Source organism: Leptonychotes weddellii, chromosome 4 (assembly GCF_054177405.1).
Source record: "Leptonychotes weddellii isolate Sample4059 chromosome 4, ASM5417740v2, whole genome shotgun sequence".
NCBI lineage: Eukaryota > Metazoa > Chordata > Mammalia > Carnivora > Phocidae > Leptonychotes > Leptonychotes weddellii.
Genome location: NC_138372.1, coordinates 14,896,697 through 14,913,865, shown reverse-complemented (window position 1 = coordinate 14,913,865; position 17,169 = coordinate 14,896,697). Strand labels below are relative to the sequence as shown.

Below are 17,169 nucleotides of genomic sequence, written 5' to 3'. Positions count from 1 at the left end.
TGACCTGAGCCGAAGGCAGTCGCTTAACCAACTGAGCCACCCAGGCGCCCTAAATAAATAAAATCTTTAAAAAAAAAAAAAGCTTTCAAGTTTCATCTGTGTCAGTATGTTAGACGCACTAACATATTATTTAAAATAACTGTATGTCTAACTAAATAAAAGTAGCCCACGAGTAGCCTAATGATACCTGAAACTGTGATGAGAGTATGTCATAGACTGAAGATTATTATTAATCCAATTCTGTTACTTGAAATCCAAACTGACAGAGAAAGAGAGAATAAGACAAAAAGAGAGAAAGAGGTGAGTGAGAGCCAGACCCTGTAAAATCTCTCAGCAGGTCTGATAATAAAGACTTGGATCTTTATTCTAAGTATAAGGAAAAAGCCACGGGGCGAGGGGAGGCAACTGAGTAGGGCAAGGACCTAGGATCTCATTTACTCTTTCAAACAAATGTCTTTCTGGGCGCGGCTGACAATGGAGGATTATGGGGTAAGAGTGAGGGGGGCCAACTGGAGCTATTTTCGTCATGGAAAAAAGTGGGTGGGGCCTGGGGTGGTGGAGATGGAAATGGAGAGACATGGTTGGGATCAGGGTATATTTTGGAAATAGAGCAATCTCTGAGATTACCTCCGTGAAGAATGAAGCACAGTGCCTGGCACTGAATCAGTGAACTTAATTCACATTAATTTGCAGAAAAGGGGCGCCTGGGTGGCTCAGTCGGTTAAGCATCAGACTCTTGATCGTGGCTCAGGTCATGATCTCAGAGTGGTGAGATGGAGCCCTGCATCGGACTCTGTGCTGAGCGCGTGGAGCCTGCTTGAGATTCTCTCTCTCCCTCTCTCTACCCCTCCCCCCTCCCCGCCTGCTCTCTCTCTCTCAAAAAAAAAAAAAAATTGTAGGGCACCTGAGTGGCTCGGTCAGTTAAGTGTCTGCCTTCAAGCTCAGGTCATGGTCCTGTGGCCGGGTTCCCTGCTCAGCGGGAGTCTGCTTCTCCCTCTGCCCCTCCCCCTTGCTCATGTTCTTTCTCACTCTCTCACTCACGCGTGCACTCTCTCTCTGCCTCTCTCATAAATAAATAAAATCTTAAAAAAAAATTGCAGAAAAGACTTAGCACATCCTTACTGGCTGTTGGAAATAGCCTCCCCGCCCAGGACTAGCACTTAATAGGTGCTCAGTAAATGTTTGCTGATTAGGGCAAACAGGCTCCGCAGACTTTCCTGAGTAATCCCTGACGTTCCCCCAGGGCCCCGTGATCTAAGAATTGCCAGACTCCCTCCTGCTAGCATTACTGACTCAGTGTAGAGCCCTCCTTTGGGGCTCCTACATTTTGGAAGCAGGGGAGGAGGGCAATGCTCAGTAGCGTTATGGATTACTAAGGGCGGATGTCAGGCATGAGGCGGGCAGGTTTTCTTTCAGGAGTGTTCCCCCTGCCATCACAGCCACGATCCCGTCCGCTGCTCCGGTAGCCTGGCCCCTGCAAAGAGCGTGGGAACAACGGGAGCAGCTGTGAAAATCCTTCAAACTGGGCTAAAAATAGCCATGGCCTCCCTTACCCCCAGTTCCCTATGGGCCTGGACATGTTTGTTTGCTCAGCTTTGGAGCTCAGAGCCATTCCCCAGACCCTGAGCTGAGGAAGAAAGACGGAAAGTCAGGGAGGCGGCAGGGGAGTGCAAGGGGCAGGTCCAAGGCGTCCAGATTCAGTCACAGAATGTCTGAAACTGAGCCTGCAAGATGATCTGACCCTTCTCTTCTTCTCTTCTTTCTGGCAGATGGAGACTTGAGACCCAGAGAGCAGTGAGGCCTGGCTCAAGGCCCCTGGTTGGTCACTGCTTGGCCTGGCAGAGGGTCACCGATGGTCTGGGGAAGGCCCCCCTCCCCCACCGAGCTTCGCCCGATAAACCACCCAGCCTCTATCCTGCTGGCTTTGAGCAGCTCGCACCCCTCTGTCGGCCCTGCAGACAGACAGGCATCCACCCTGGCCCTTGGCTTGGCCCCGAGGGAGATGGGCCATCTCCCCCACACAATCCCTGCGGGGCATCTCGCCTTCCAGGCCCTGTGGACACTGTCAGCTATGTTGCCGTTGACCCTCTGGGGGCTTCTGGTCTAGGAGCAGCTGGAGCAAAATCCCAAAAGAGGACCCTCCTCCGAACCCCTGGGAAGGCCAAATCTCCATCCATGAGGCCTTTGCAAGCCATGTCCTGAATGGGAGGAAATCCCAAAAGAGGACCCTCCTCCGAACCCCTGGGAAGGCCAAATCTCCATCCATGAGGCCTTTGCAAGCCATGTCCTGAATGGGAGGTGGACCTCTGCGTGTGCAGGAAAATATGAGGAATTGAGAAGGAGGTCGGGGGCGGGGGGTGCAGCTGGGGAGACTTTTTCTTAGGAAGAAGATGTTTCCATTATTTCTGGTTCCCACCTGATGGGGAGTTCCACGAAGGTAAAACTTTCTCTTATTCATCTTTGAAGTCCCAGAGGGGGCCTGGCACATAGTAGGTACACATTAAAAGAGGCAAAGAAAGAAAGAATGAATGAATGAATGAATGAATGAAGCTAAAGGACTCGTCAAATGCCTGACTCTTCCTACCCTGAAAGTGGAGTTGACCCTGACATTCATGAAGGGCACATCTGGAGGCCATCGCCTCTGTGTGTCCCAGAGATGCTCGGCAGTGGGGTTTGGATGGTGGTTCTGATGACCAGCCTTCTAGAAGATATTAGTAGATATTCCATGACAAATGGACCCACGGGAATGGAGCCCCATGAGGCAAGGGTTTTTGTCTGCTTTGTTCACTGCTGTGGGCTCGGCTCTCAGAACAGAACCCAGCGGGAACACAACAAAGAAACAAAGATCAGATGGGATCTGGAAACATGAGATCACACAAAGTCCAAACAGTTCTTTCCTGCAGGACTTTTCAGAGCCTTTAAGGTGCCAGTGTTAACTGTTAATCCCATCCCACATAATGATCTTAAGTCCAGACTCTGGTGCCTCATCACCTTGTAGTTCTGCAACGACCAGCCCCACCCCTATAAGATGGGACAGCACAACCTCAGGGAGGCCCAGGATCAGGCAGGCGCCCCATGACAATGGCGCCAAGAAGCCACCACTGAGGGGACCCAGGGCAGAAATGGCATGTCTCTCGCCCCAAGGAAGCCACTGAATCAGCTGGGATGCGAGAAGACTGCTGGGCAATTGCACTGGCGAGCGGTGGGGACAGGGACAGCCTTCTTCCCACAGCCAGGGCCATGCCTTCCTTGGGCAGAGCCGGGGTGGGGTGGGAGAACCCCCTGGCCCCTGTGGGGGGGTGTGAAGGGGAGACTGGAGGGGTGAAGCTCCCTCCCTCCCCTGCCCTCCTGGCACATACACATGCAACAAGTATTTGTGGAGCACCTACTGGATTCCAGGCACTGTCCCGGTCCCCAGCAATCCTTCTGCCAGGATGACAACTCACCGCCAGCAGGGTAGCGTGGCAGCAGGAATTCAGCGTCGGTCCGCTGGGCACTCTCCGTCTGCTCTCCGCCTGGCCCCACCCTGCCCCATTGGCTGGCCTGATGGATGATGGCATCAGCCGGCTCATTTGTCCTCTGGGTTTGGATCAGTCAGGGGAAGCTACCAGCAGAGACTGAAGGACAGGAAGAGAGAGCAGTTAGGGTGTCTATTCGCTAGCCCCCTTTCTGCAGGTTTGCATTGGCCGCATTCCTCCACCAAAGGCCCTGGCTCCCAGCAGGAGGCCTCCTTTTCCCAGGGCTACTTCCTCTGGGCTCCAAGAACCCCCTCCTCCCTCTGGCCCTTCGGGCCTAGGCGTGGTATCAGCTCCCCATTGTTGCCAGCCTTGGGGTGCCTCACCATCTCTTATTAGTTTCTCCAATCTTGCCTGCACTTCGGTTAAATATTCCTCTATTACCCTTTGGGCTTGACCTCTGTTCCCTTCCCAGATCGTGGTTTCACTGAATGCAGCAGAGACCTCAAATAGCAGTGCATAAAATTAAGCTAGAAATGTATTCCCCTCTAACCACAAAGTCCAAGCTCTCCTTGCAGCTTTGCTCTGTGAAGTCATCTGCTCTTTCCATCTCGAGGTTCCTAGAGTGTGTCCTCATCCACAAGGCATTTGTAAGGGGTTTAGTTGTGTCCCCCCAGATTCCGATGTCAAAGTCCTAACTCCTAGTACCTCAGAATGTGACCTTATTTGGACATAAGGTCATTGCCAATGCAATTAGCTAAAATGAGGTCATTTGGGTGGGCCCTACTCCAACATGACTTGTCCTTATAAAAGGGAAATTTGGACACAGAGACAGACAGACACAGAGGGGAGACAGCCATCTCCAAGCCAAGGAGAGGGGCCTGTAACAGCTCCTTCCAACATGACCTCAGAAGGAACCAACCTCGCTGACATTTTGATTTCAGACTTCCAGCATCTAGAACTATGAGGATACATTTCTATCGCTTAAGCACCGGTGAGCGACCCCAGGAGACTCACACGCACGCACGATGGCTCGTCTACCACACCCACGTTCCCGACAGAGAGAGGGAAGGGCAAGCGGGTGCTTTATCTTTAAGCACCCAACCTGAAATTTGCATACATCTCTTCTGACCAACGTCAGAAATCAGCACTTGGCCTCCCCTGGCTGCCCAGGAGCCTGGAAATGCCCTGTGCACAAGGACAACATCTGTTGCCATTAAAAAGAAAGGAAGAATGGGTAGTGGGGGCAGCTACAGGTCTCTGGCACCAAATGCCACAAACGTTTTCAGATGTGAGCAGCAAGAAGCTCTGTCTAAGGTAAACAATTAGGACATGTATCCTCTCACAGGACTTGACTTCGAGTCCAGAGGCAGGGGAAGCACAGGAGGAACACCAAGGCTGGGGTTCGTTCTGGTGGCTCCGCCCTACACAGGCTGCTGGCTTCCTCCTCAGGCCGGAAGTCAGAAGGCTGTCAGTGTCAAGCCAGAAAACGGAAATCTCAATTTCATTCAGGGAATCGGTTACCCAGGTGCAGGAAGTGTCGAGAAGCCAACAGGGAAGGTGGAGGAACCCAGAGATTAGCCAAGCTACTCCCAGGATGGAGGGATAGAGGAAGGGGATGCTGTTAGCTGGAGCTCAGGAGCCAGGGCCGCCCAGCCAAAGCTGGACCCAGCCCAGGCCTGTCCATTGGGAGCCATGGAGGAGGCATAGGGAGAGACTACCCTGATTTCTCTCTTCCCCCAGCCCTCCTGTCTCCCACCAGTGCCCCCCATTGGCTGAACCCAGCTGGAAACCAGCGGTCACAGGTACTGGGGAAATCCAGCTTGTAGGAATCCATCTCCCCATACCCCCTGCTCAACCTCGACACTGAGAAATAAACCCAAACGGGAGGAGAAGGATGAACTGGAGGTCTCTGTAGGGAGGCGCCTCAGAGCAACAGGGGCCTTTGAAGGGTTTTCAATAAGAGAGCAACACGATCCAATGCATGTTTTCAAATTCTAGGTCTTTCTGACTGCTGAGCGGAAAATAGACTAAAGAGCAAGAATACCTTCTGAGAGACTAGCTGGGATTCTACAGAGGTTGTCCGGGCAACCAGGATGGGGGCCACGGATAGGCAGATGGCCAAGGACAAGGGAAGTGCGCAAGAAAGACGGAGCCTGGGTCTCATGGGGGAACCACGCAGGACACGCACAAATATGCCAGGCGACCCAGTTCGGTGTCCCAGATACACAGCCGCTGCACGGGGCTTGCACAGGGCAGGCACTCGCTCAGGGCCTCTGGTGAGCAGATGCTGCCAACACGTGCGCGTGCGTGCACACACACACACACACACACACACACACACACTTAGCAGTGCCGCACGCGCGGTGGCTTGTCCTCGCCTGGTTGCCGGCCAGCCCTTCACGTGGAACACACCCCCGAAGACTACATATTCCTAGAAGGCTTTCAGCCACAAGTAACCGATGACGCCATTCAAAACGACCTAACGGGCACCTGGGTGGCTCGGTCAGTAAAGCTTCCGACTCTTGGTTTCAGCTCAGGTCAGGGTCTCAGGGGCGTGAGATCGAGCCCTGCATTAGGCTCTGTGCTGGGTGTGGAGCCTGCTTAAGATTCTCTCTCCTCTTCTCCCTCTGCCCCTCCCCCCCAAGCAATCAATCAATCAATCAATCAAATAAAAGCAATTTAAATGTAGGGCTTTTCGGGGCGCCTGGGTGGCTCAGTTGGTTGAGCGACTGCCTTCGGCTCAGGTCATGATCCCGGAGTCCCGGGATCGAGTCCCGCATCGGGCTCCCTGCTTGGCGGGGAGCCTGCTTCTCCCTCTGACCCTATCCCCTCTCATGTGTTCTTTCTCTCTCATTCTCTCTCTCAAATAAATAAATAAAATCTTTAAAAAAAAATTTTTTTTAATTAAAAATAAAATAAATGTAGGGCTTTTCTCACCTAACCAGGTGGGCTGGTGGGGGTGGGACACCACCATCAGCACAGTGATGACAAGCGGACCCAGGCTCTTAGGATCTTGCACTCCGACAGCCTAAGCCCATTGGCCTCTCCTCTGGGGTTGCCTCCTTCATTGTCCCAGGAGCAGACCCTGAGACAAGGATTTGGGTGCAGGTACTTGATTTAGGAGGGGACCCTGAGAAGCATGTGTTGGGAGCAGGGAAGGGAGACAGGGAAGGGAAGGAGGCCCAGACAAGGTGTGGTAGTGGACAATAGAGGCCCGATCCCATGGGGAACTCTGGGAGGCAATGCCTCAGAGCCGTCCCATCTACATGTGAGGAGCCTGCGCGTGGGTCTTCCCACTTGTATCCCCAGAGAGGGGATGTGTGCACGGGTTTCGGTTACTCATATGTACAGCTCCAGCATGCCTTGCTCAGAGTATGTACACACACACACACCCCCTGCACACACCAGAGCACACACGTATGTGATTCACATGCATGCTAGAGAATATACACCTCCTCCCTGTTAAAACCAACATCTGGGCCTTAATCTATTGGGATGCTGTAACAAAATACCATAGAGTCAGTGGCCTCAACAACAAATACTTATTTCTCAGAGTTCTGGAGGCTGGGAAGTCCAAGATCAAGGTGTCAGCAGATCCGGTGTCGAGGTTTCGGACGGCTATCTTTTTGTATTCTCACGTGGCAGAAAGCTGCCGTGGACCTTCTTTTAAGAGCACCAGTCCCGGGACGCCTGGGTGGCTCAGTTGGTTAAGCGACTGCCTTCGGCTCAGGTCATGATCCTGGAGTCCCGGGATTGAGTCCCGCATCGGGCTCCCTGCTCGGCAGGGAGTCTGCTTCTCCCTCTGACCCTCCTCCCGCTCATGCTCTCTGTCTCTCATTCTCTCTCTCTCAAATAAATAAATAAAAAATCTAAAAAAAAAAAAAAGAGCACCAGTCCCATTCAAGAGGGCTCTACCCTCATGACCTCGTGACCTCTCAAAGACTCCACCTTCTAATAACATCACACTGGGGGTAGGATTTCCACATAAGAATTTGGGGGAGACACAAACGTTCAGTTCGTAATAATCTCTCACGGCTTCTTACTCTGGTCTTTGGCTTGGGCTGGGCAAAGGCTAGAGCATTAAGCATTTCTGATAAAAAGCCCACCCTTTGGAACCCCACCTAAGGTAGAATGGCTGGAGGGAAGTGAGGGAAGCCATGGCAGCCCCTCCCAGGCGGCAAGCTCAGGTTCTCCAGCCCAGGATGTAATCTCTCAAGTTACCAGCAGGGGGTGCCCAAGAGCCGCGATCGTGTTTCAAGGGTTTTTTTGTGTGTGGTTTTTTTTTGTTTTGTTTTTTGTTTTTTTCTGGTCGGTTTCTTGTGTAAGGCTGTGTTGTCTCTGGGTGTGTTTGAGGGAGAAGAGAGGTCTCAGGAGTTCCTCATGGGAGCTGAGCTGAGTGTGATGGATGCACTCACCTCCAGTGCTAGGGATTGCCCCACCCAGGCTCCAATGCCTGGGCGCGGTGCTGGTGCTTATTTCATGTTAGACGAATAGCTGAGTAAATGGATGGAAGACTGGGAGAATAGAGAGAAAGAGGATGACTCAGGAGAAAAAGGCAAAGAGAGGAGAATCAGGAAGAAGGGTGAAAAGCAGACAGATGATGGTGGGCTCAGGGGAAAGAGAAATGCTAAGAAGGTAGGCAGGGGAGTCAAGGGTGGTGAGTGAAGGGGCGCAGTGCCTTCCTCGGTGCTTTGGCCTGAAATGTCTCTTCTCCCAGAGGCCCCCCATGCTGCCCGCCACAATGCTCCCCATCTTTTTTTTTTTTTTAAAGATTTTATTTATTTGAGAGAGAGAGAATAAGAGACAGAGCACGAGAGGGAAGAGGGCAGAGGGAGAAGCAGACCCCCTGCTGAGCAGGGAGCCTGATGTGGGACTCGATCCCCGGGACTCCAGGATCATGACCTGAGCCGAAGGCAGTCGCTTAACCAACTGAGCCACCCAGGCGCCCAATGCTCCCCATCTTTCCAGGCCAGTTGGGGTTGGCACTTTCTTCAGGAAGGTCTCCCTGAGCCCTCAGTGGGGATCTGTCCCTCTTGCCTTTATGCTCCCACAGCTCTGGCAGATGCTACTTGGGACCTCTCTGGTCCATTAAAACATGGGTGGTGAAGTCAGACAGACCCAGGTTGGGTTTGAATTCAAGTTCAACTATTGCTGTGTGACCTTAGCCAAGAGACCTAACCTCTCTGCACCTCGATTTCCTCAGCCAGGGTAACACCAGTCGCTCCCTCCCAGGGTTTTAGTGAGCAATTGAGCTATAAAACACTTAGCACTGGGCTTGGCATATATATAGGGAGCATTGAACAAAAGGTGGCAATTATTACTCTTGCATTCCAGAGAGTCCCAACCTCAAATGATCTGCCTTGTTGTCAAGTTGTTTGCCTTGACTTGGGTTCAGAAAATATTGTCATCAAAATGAATAGTGAGCACCACTGGTTAATGCATGTGAGCTCCCTGAAACGCTCATCTGTGCTTAGTTCATTTTTTCACATGTACAAGATTATCTGTTACAGTGTCGCTCGAAATAAAACATAACTGGAAACAACCTAAATGTATATTGACAGGAGAGTGATGAATTGCGGTATGTTTGTAGAGTGCGATACTAAAGAGTTAAAATGATTGAACTAGAGCTACATGTATCCACACGGATAGATCTCAGAAGCGTTTCATTGAATAAAAAACAAATTACAGAATAACGCATTCAGTATCTTGTAATATATATATATATATAGCATTTGAAAACATGCAAACCGACGATATGCCATATGGCAATGTGTGGGAACAGAACAAACAGGAATAGCAATGATCATGAGAGATCAGGATGGTGGCACCCTCCCAGAAGGGAGGGAGCGGTGTCGGCAAGGTCTTCACGTGGCTTCAACTGTATCTGTAAGTTCATTTTTTAATTCCTTGAATACAGTATGAGACCTTCTCTGTTTCTATCTTCACAACAACCCTGAGCATGAAATATGAGGAAGAGGCTCAGGGAGGCAAGGTCAAGTGTGCATGCTTACCCAGCCTCCTGGAGGCAAAGGTGGGAATTGAACCCAGATCTCCGGATCCCAGCTGCCCTCTCTGTCAAGCAGGCTGCTTGGGTTTTTACTGAACTGCTGCCAGTGATCTCAAGGACAAAAAAAAAAAAAAAAAAAGTGCCACAGAGCTGGGGCAGAGCAGCTCAACTCTGCTGGGCTGGACAAGGAGGATGGGCTCTGGCCCACTGGGCTCAGGGCTTGGCCCGTGCCTGGTAGGGGTTTGAGCCCAGGCCAACCGAGAGGAGGTTTCCCACCTTTCCATCCTTCCTGGTGCTCTCCTGGTTGGGTCAGATCAGGGCTAAAGCCAGCCTTGGGTAGGGTCTCTGTAGTGGGAGGTAGAGGCCCCCTAGTCTCTGAACTGGCTCTTCTGCTCCCACAGCCTCCCCCATTTCCCAGCAAAAGCAACCCAGGGGCACAGGCGGGAAGATCACCACCAAGGGGCCTCTAGTCCTGAGGACACTCCAGGATGCCCAACCAGGACCTCATCCACAGACTCCAAACCCTCCAGGGGCAGAGACATTCCAACTATTCCAAAACAGGGCCTGGCACTCATTCCTTCCCCCCTTTCCTCCCTCTCCCCCCCCTCCCTCCCTCTCTCCCTCCCTCTCTCCCTTCCTCCTTTCCTCCCTCCCATCCCCGCCCCCCTTCCTGCCTTCCGAAAACCTACAAAGTACTAGGGCCTGTGCGGGTCACTGGAAGACGGGGATGCGAGACAGACCCTCATTTCCAGGGGCTCAGGGTCTGCTTGGGAGGTCAGATGTATAAACAGATAAGCACCTGATAGACGTTCAATACATGTTTGGATCCAAGTGGATGAGACTGGCCCATGTGGCCCAGAGAAGGGCAGTGACCGGCTCAGGTCACACAGTGGTCCCATGGCGTAACTGACACTGGGGCACAGGACTCCAGACACAGTCGAAGCTCCTTCTACTGCATCCCACCTCTGCTGTGTGTTTGTTTTTCAAGTTGATGAATGTGAAATATTTCAAGTATACAAAAAGTTTCAAGAATGGTATCATGCCAGGGCACCTGTCTGGCTCAGTCGGTGGAGTATGTGACTCTTTATCTCAGGGTTGTGAGTTTAAGCCCCATGTTGGGCATGGAGAGCACTTAAAAATAAAGTCTTCAAAAAAAGGAAAGAAAGAAAGAAAGAAGAAAGGAAGGAAGGAAGGAAGGAAGAAAGAATAGTACCATGCCTCTTAGGAACCCACCATCAAGCTTTGTCACATCTTCCCGTGACCGCAGGTGCCTCCCTTCCCAGCCTGAATCAAATGCTCCCCTTGCTTCCTGGGACATGTTTCTTTTGCAGACCCCATGTACGAGCTTCTTTAAACAGAGGCTGTGAGGTGTTTTCTGACACCAGCCAATTCTCTGATACCCGCCGAGTATCCAACAATTCGATTCATTTCCGGCACTTTCTATCTGGTACTGGTGCCCACCAGTTAAAGGGCTCTGTTCCGTATGACTGTGCCCACTTCAGACAAAATCCTACCACCCCCTTCCTCTGGTTTGATAATTTGCTAGAATGTCTTGCAGCACTTGGAGATACACTACTCATGTGTTTGTTTGTTTGTTTGTTTGTTTGTTTAAAGATTTTATTTATTTATTTGTCAGAGAGAGAGGGGGAACACAAGCAGGGGGAGTGGCAGAGGGAGAAGCAGGCTCCCCGCTGAGCAGGGAGCCCAATGCGTCCCAGGACCCCGGCATCATGACCTGAGCCATAGACAGACACCCAATGGATTGAGCCACCCAGGCGTCCCAAACACTACTCATGTTTACCAGTTTATTATATAAAGATTCAGATGAACAGCCAGGTGAAGACATACATAGGGTGCACAATGTAAAGACTCGCAGATGCCATTCATGAGAACGGCAGGTCTGGAATGGCCAGTAGAGACCGTTCAGCAGCCCCTTCTCCTTCTCCAATTGGACAAACTGAGGCCCAGGCCATGCAGCAAGTTAATAACACAGCTGGGCCTAGAACCCAATTTCCTCGTCTGTCAAATAATGAACAGCCGGTATTTATTGAGAGTCGCCGACATGCCAAGGGATCAACCTTGGGGGGCAGGTGTTCTTAGGATGCCCCGTTTAGAGATGAGGAATCTGAGGCTCAGTTAAGGGAAGGAAGCTGCCCGAGGTCTTACAGCTGCTAGAACCAGCACCGGGCAGGAGGTCACCGGGAAATTGCTGCTGTCTGGGAACACAAGGTTTTTGCCTCACTCTGGAATTGAAAGGATCTACGTCATCTAAAGCAGAGTTACAGGAAGCAAGAAATTGTCAGCAGCTGCTTCCACATCCCAGTGGGGGCAGGAGGAGGAAAACCCCTTCATATGGAAGGTGGCCTCCCCCCACCCCAGCTGAGAATCAAGGGAGCAGCTTTGTGGGGTACAGCCAAGAGCCGGAAATGTCAACCCTGTCATCAGCAGCCTGAGGGGGGGGAGGAGCAGTCTGAGGGGGGAGGCGGGGGGGGGGTGCCCCAGAATGGGGGGAGGGGAGGAGGTGAGCCGGAGCAGGGTCTCCCACCAGCTTCATGGCGGGAGCCCTGAGCCTGAGCAGAGAGGAGGCCAATAGACGTGAACTGAGTCATCACCATTTATTCCAGGTGGGCTGCCTTTCGTCCCATGCTGGGTTGTCACCCTTCTGTCACCCTGTGCCTTTAGGAAAGTCTGTCACACACAGTCGCTGCGTGTCTGTGATGGTTGGGGACACGGATAAGGAGGGAATAGGGGTCATGGTGGCCGGGCGGGGCGGGGGGGTGCCCCTGAGAAAAAGTGACAGCCAGAGAAGGTGGGGGAACAAGGGGGGGTCTGAGAATTGGACCCAGAGTGAGTGGTGACAAGAGACCGCAACAACCTCCTGGGTTCCCTCAGAAAAAGTGGGAAAGGCTCCAAACTTCCCACGGCACACGGAATGGAGGTTTGAGCTGTCTTATTTGATTATTACAGGAAAAGGGACCCCAGAAGGCTGGAGGGCTTGGGGGTGCACCTGTTACCTGTGCAGAATGCTAGGCACGGTGTCTCCACTCAGCGAATGCTTCATCAAGGACAAAGCGACGGTGGCCCCAGTGGCAGGAGGTACCGCGGTTGACAGGCAGATGGGAGCCAGATTGCTTGGGTTCAGAACCTTGCCTGTGTTCCTTTAGGTGAGTTACTTCACCTCTGCCCTTCAGCTTCTCATCTGAAAAATGGGGGTGCTAGTCCTATCTACCTCATAAGGTCGGAATGAGTGATAAATGAGTGAATGCGTATAAGGCACTTAGCACAGTATCATGGCCAGCTTCCCCAGAGAAACAGAACCAGTAAGAAGAAATACAGAGATGTCTTAGCCTATGTTCGAGTTATAATACCAAAATTCCACGGACTGGGAGGCTGAAAGTAACAACCATCTATTTCTCACAGTGCTGAAGGCTGGGAGTCTGAGATCAAGGTGTTGGCAGCCTTGGTGTCTGGTAAGAGCTTGCTTCCTGGGGCACAGAAGCACTTTCTTGCTGTGTCCTCACGTGACGGAAGGGGTGAGGATGCTCTCTGGGGCCCTAGCTCCATGAGGGCTCCACTCTCATGATCTACTCATCTCCCAAAGACCCCACCTCCAAACACCACCCCATGGGGGCTTAGGTTTCAACATACAAATTCTGGAGGGACACAAACTTTTAGTCTATAGGTATATAAATATACATGTGAAGAGATTTATTATTAGTATTGGCTCATGCAATTACGGAGGTTAAGACCCAGAAAAGCAGGTGGTGTGGTTCAAAGGACTGAGAACTAGACAACCAATCGTGTAGATGCCAAGCCAGGTCTGAAGGTCTAAGAACCAAGACTGATGGATCGCTAGCCCAACTCAGGCAGGCAGAGAACAAATTCAACCTTTTCTGTTCTATTTTGGCCTTCAACAAATTGGATAATGTTGCCCCACACTGGGGTCTGCCTTCCAGAAACACCTTCACAGACACACCCAGCAATAGGTTTAACCAGCCATGTAGGCACACCCATCCAGGTGCCCCAGCCAAGGTGACACAGAAAGTTACACACACAGCTGGGACACAGTACGCACTAGATACATACGGGCCATTATTATTATTATGGTTTTATGGATAAGGAAGCAGGGGTTTCACACAGCTGCGCTGGTAGGCTGCTGAGCTGGGGCTCAGAAAAGACACACACACAAAGAAACACACCTGATGTGTTGCTTTGCCAATTCCCGTGATGTAAGTATTCCCACCATGGCTGATTTCAAGCTACCAGCAGTTTAACAACCCGTTCCCCAAATTCTGGAATATTTAACAAATCGGCTCTGTGAGCCAGTCCGAGCTGACCCCAGCACGCCCCCACTGCTCCCCCCGCAGCCTGCAGCGCATGAGGGCCTTTCACAAACATTAGCTCGTCCTGCAAGCCTGTGAGTCTACAAGGTCCCCTGAGAACCCTCCTTGCCCCTTTTACAGAACAGCAGATGGAGGTTTGGAGAAGTTCAGGCACTTACCCAAGGTCACAGCATGAGCCAGTTACTTGCCGTCCTACCTTCCTACGTCTTCTCCCTGCAAGGTGGTCGATAAACCTACATATGGCCATGGTCCCCACCTCCCTTAGAGGGAATTTCCCAGGCCCCATGAAGACAGGAGCCCTGTCCTCTCCTACCTTGGCTGCTCTACCCTCAAATTCCTAAGGTGGCTTGGCAGGAGGGAAGTTCTTGTTGGCTGGGGTTCCTGCCAAGCCACACCTGCCCCGATGCTTCTGAGCTCAAATCCGTCCCTGCCACATGTGGGCTTGGGGAAGGCTGTTTTGGCAGCTGGTGAGCAGAGGGCCTTTAGCCTTGAGTTTGCTGGGGTATGGGGGTGTGTGACTCACGGTGCTTGGGTGGGTGAAAGGCTGTAGCTAATGAGAGGGCCAGGACCCGGCCCAGGAAAGACTTTTCAGCCCCGCAAGCAAGCTGGCCCCGTGCCAGGTGAGGGCTCAGGTGAGTCACACTGCTAACAGTGGCCTGAGGCTGGGCACAGACGTCCTCCAGGCAGGGTGGGACAGCCAAGAAAGTTTCATGGCTCTTGGCTCTCGCTGTCCCCTGGACTAACGTGGGGGTCTCAAGCCAGCAGCTGCTGAGCTCACACTCGGGGCTGCCAAGCTCCGCTTGCTCCTTATCTTTGATGCTTCCAGGAGCCATGCAACTGAAAGGACATGGGAACACCCGTCCCACCACCTCAGGCCCCAGGGGAGAAGGGTAACTGCTGAGTGGCAGGTGCGGGGGGTAGAGGGGAGTGGGGGGTGGTTAATAAGCAGCATATGTGCTAATGGGGCAGGGTCCTCAGGTCTCTGGAGAAGGAGGCTGTTCCCTCCATTCTGGGGTAGCCCAGAGGAATGAGATGCTCTCAAACTCCTCATGCCTGGGGTAGAGAAAGGGCCCCTGATGGATGTGGTGGGACACAAGAGGGGATAGGTAGAACTACTGGGGTGGGAGATAGGGGGATGGGTGGGAGGGGCAAGGGATGATGGAAAGCCCAGCTGGTTTGGTAATGGAGCTAAGGAGCCAAGGTTGGAGCTGGACCCGGTGGGGCGAGGGTGGGGGCTGCTGTGGCTGGGGACTGTGCGGGGCACCCACCCAGGACATTCTGAGACCCTGACATTCATCCCTGCAGTGCTAGGGAGGGAAGAGGCCGCCGGGCTTGCTGAGTGGTGGAGGATGGGGTTTGGTGGGGGACAGGGCTTCAGCTGCCCACCAGCCTGCGTCTCCAGGTTGGACCCCTCCCAACTCCGCCCAGTTCCCAGGGTCACTTACTGTGTCCTCACCGAGTGAGAGGAGTGGCCCCCTCTGGATAGAGCCAGAACACCAGGTTCTAATTCTGATGGCGGGTGAGCTTGGGTAAGTCTCTTGCCCTTTCTGTGTTTCAATTACCTCATCGGGAAAACCAAATACCTACCTCTCAGGGGTGCTGTGAGGATTAAATGAGAGGGTGGAAGGTCCTGAAGCCTAGCAGGTGCTCCACCCATGTCAGTCTCTTGGGGCTGGGGCTGGGCAAGAGGTAGGGGCAGGCAGCTTCCCCATACCCTCCTCCTCATGTGTCCTCATGCTTGGAGTCAGCTGGACCCTGACCAGCCGGCCTAACTCAAGACTGGACCCTGAAAGCCCAGGATCTAAGGACAGAACCTCCCCTCCCCACCCGGGGAAAGGGCTTTCAGTCTCCTTGACCCCACTTCTGGCCCTAAAGACCTCTGCAGCCCCCAGAGTACTTAGAGATCCCCTGGAGTTAGGGAGGCCAGAGAGGGACATTCTTGATCTTCTGGGACGCAGCCTGACTTTCTGGGAAGATGGAGGAACAGCACATTCCTCCTAAAATAATTGTCCTGGAGTTATTTCCAGAGGCTCTTAGTGCCCAGGCCAGAAATGGCCAGTGATCCCGATGCCTGGGTACCTTCAGGACAAACGGGACAGAGGCCCCGCCCTCTCGCTGGCTGCCTGCCTGGCCCCCAACCCAGAGCAGATTTCCCACAAGGGAACTCTTAACACCACTTCCCTGGTCCACTGAGTTCCCCCACACCTTTCTTCCTCCTTCTTGGGGGCCCTCTGATCTCTCCTCTTGGCTCCCCATTTCAGCAACGATAACCACCCCACCCCAGGACCAAAAGGCTCACTGGCTGTGGGCTGGGGAGGGCCCACACAGAGGTTTCCATGTTACAGCACTTGATGATCCTGGGTCTGGTCATTCAGAAACATTGGATTAAACTCAGACTGGAGAACCCTCTCCAGAACGATGTGCCCATGCTCTTCAAACATGTCCAGGTCACAGAAGACAAAAAAGGGCTGAAGAACAGCTCCAGGTTGAAGGAAACCAAAGACACCTGAGAACGAAGGCCACGCGTGCTCCTGGCTTGGATCTTGCATGGGAAGAAGAGTTGCCATGAAGAACGTCAGAGGGGCAATCAGCAAAATGTGGATGTGGACCGTATAGTAGATGATCATACTCTCCCACGGCCCAACGTCCTGTATTTGGTCATTGTAGTGTGGAGGTGTGAGATGTCCGGGATGTCCCTTCGTCCTTGGTGTGGGGACTATTTCATGCCGGGCCTCGCAGATGTGATCTGTTCTTCTCCCGGACCCAGTCATGTTCTGCCAGATCCTGGGTCAGGCCACGAAGCATCCGAGCTCCATCCTCCTCTTCGTCTTTATTGGAGAAGGGATATGGGAGCAGAGCTGTATGTCTTGTGCTTGGTATTATTCGATCCAGATGTCAGTTGGGGTAGGAAGCATAACCCAGAACCCTGGAACGAACGGGGTTCCCGTGATCAGTACAAGTTCTACTCAGTGAATGTAGATTACAGCAAACGAAAGAAGGTCCAGACTTCTAAATGAAATGTTTTACTAAAAAGCTGCTTAGAATGAAGGTCTTCCAGGGGCGCCTGGGTGGCTCAGTTGCTTAGGCGACTGCCTTCGGCTCAGGTCATGATCCTGGAGTCCCTGGATCGAGTCCCGCATCGGGCTCCCTGCTCGGCAGGGAGTCTGCTTCTCCCTCTGACCCTCCCCCATCTCAAGCTCTCTCTCTCTCTCCCATTCTCTCTCTCAAATAAATAAATAAAATCTTTAAAAAAAAAAAGAATGAAGGTCTTCCAGAAACCATCCGCACAACTTTCCGCTCATCCAGGAAATATTTCCCCTCTAAATGCATGAAATCATGTTGGTGCATCGTGTTGGGGTTT

General features: G+C 52.4%; 1 pseudogene; it reads left to right on the top strand.

Moving 5' to 3' along the window:
• The first annotated feature begins 15,969 nt into the window (after positions 1–15,969).
• Positions 15,970–17,163, top strand: LOC115944625 (cytochrome c oxidase subunit FA4 pseudogene; annotated as a pseudogene).
• The last annotated feature ends 6 nt before the right edge of the window (positions 17,164–17,169 follow it).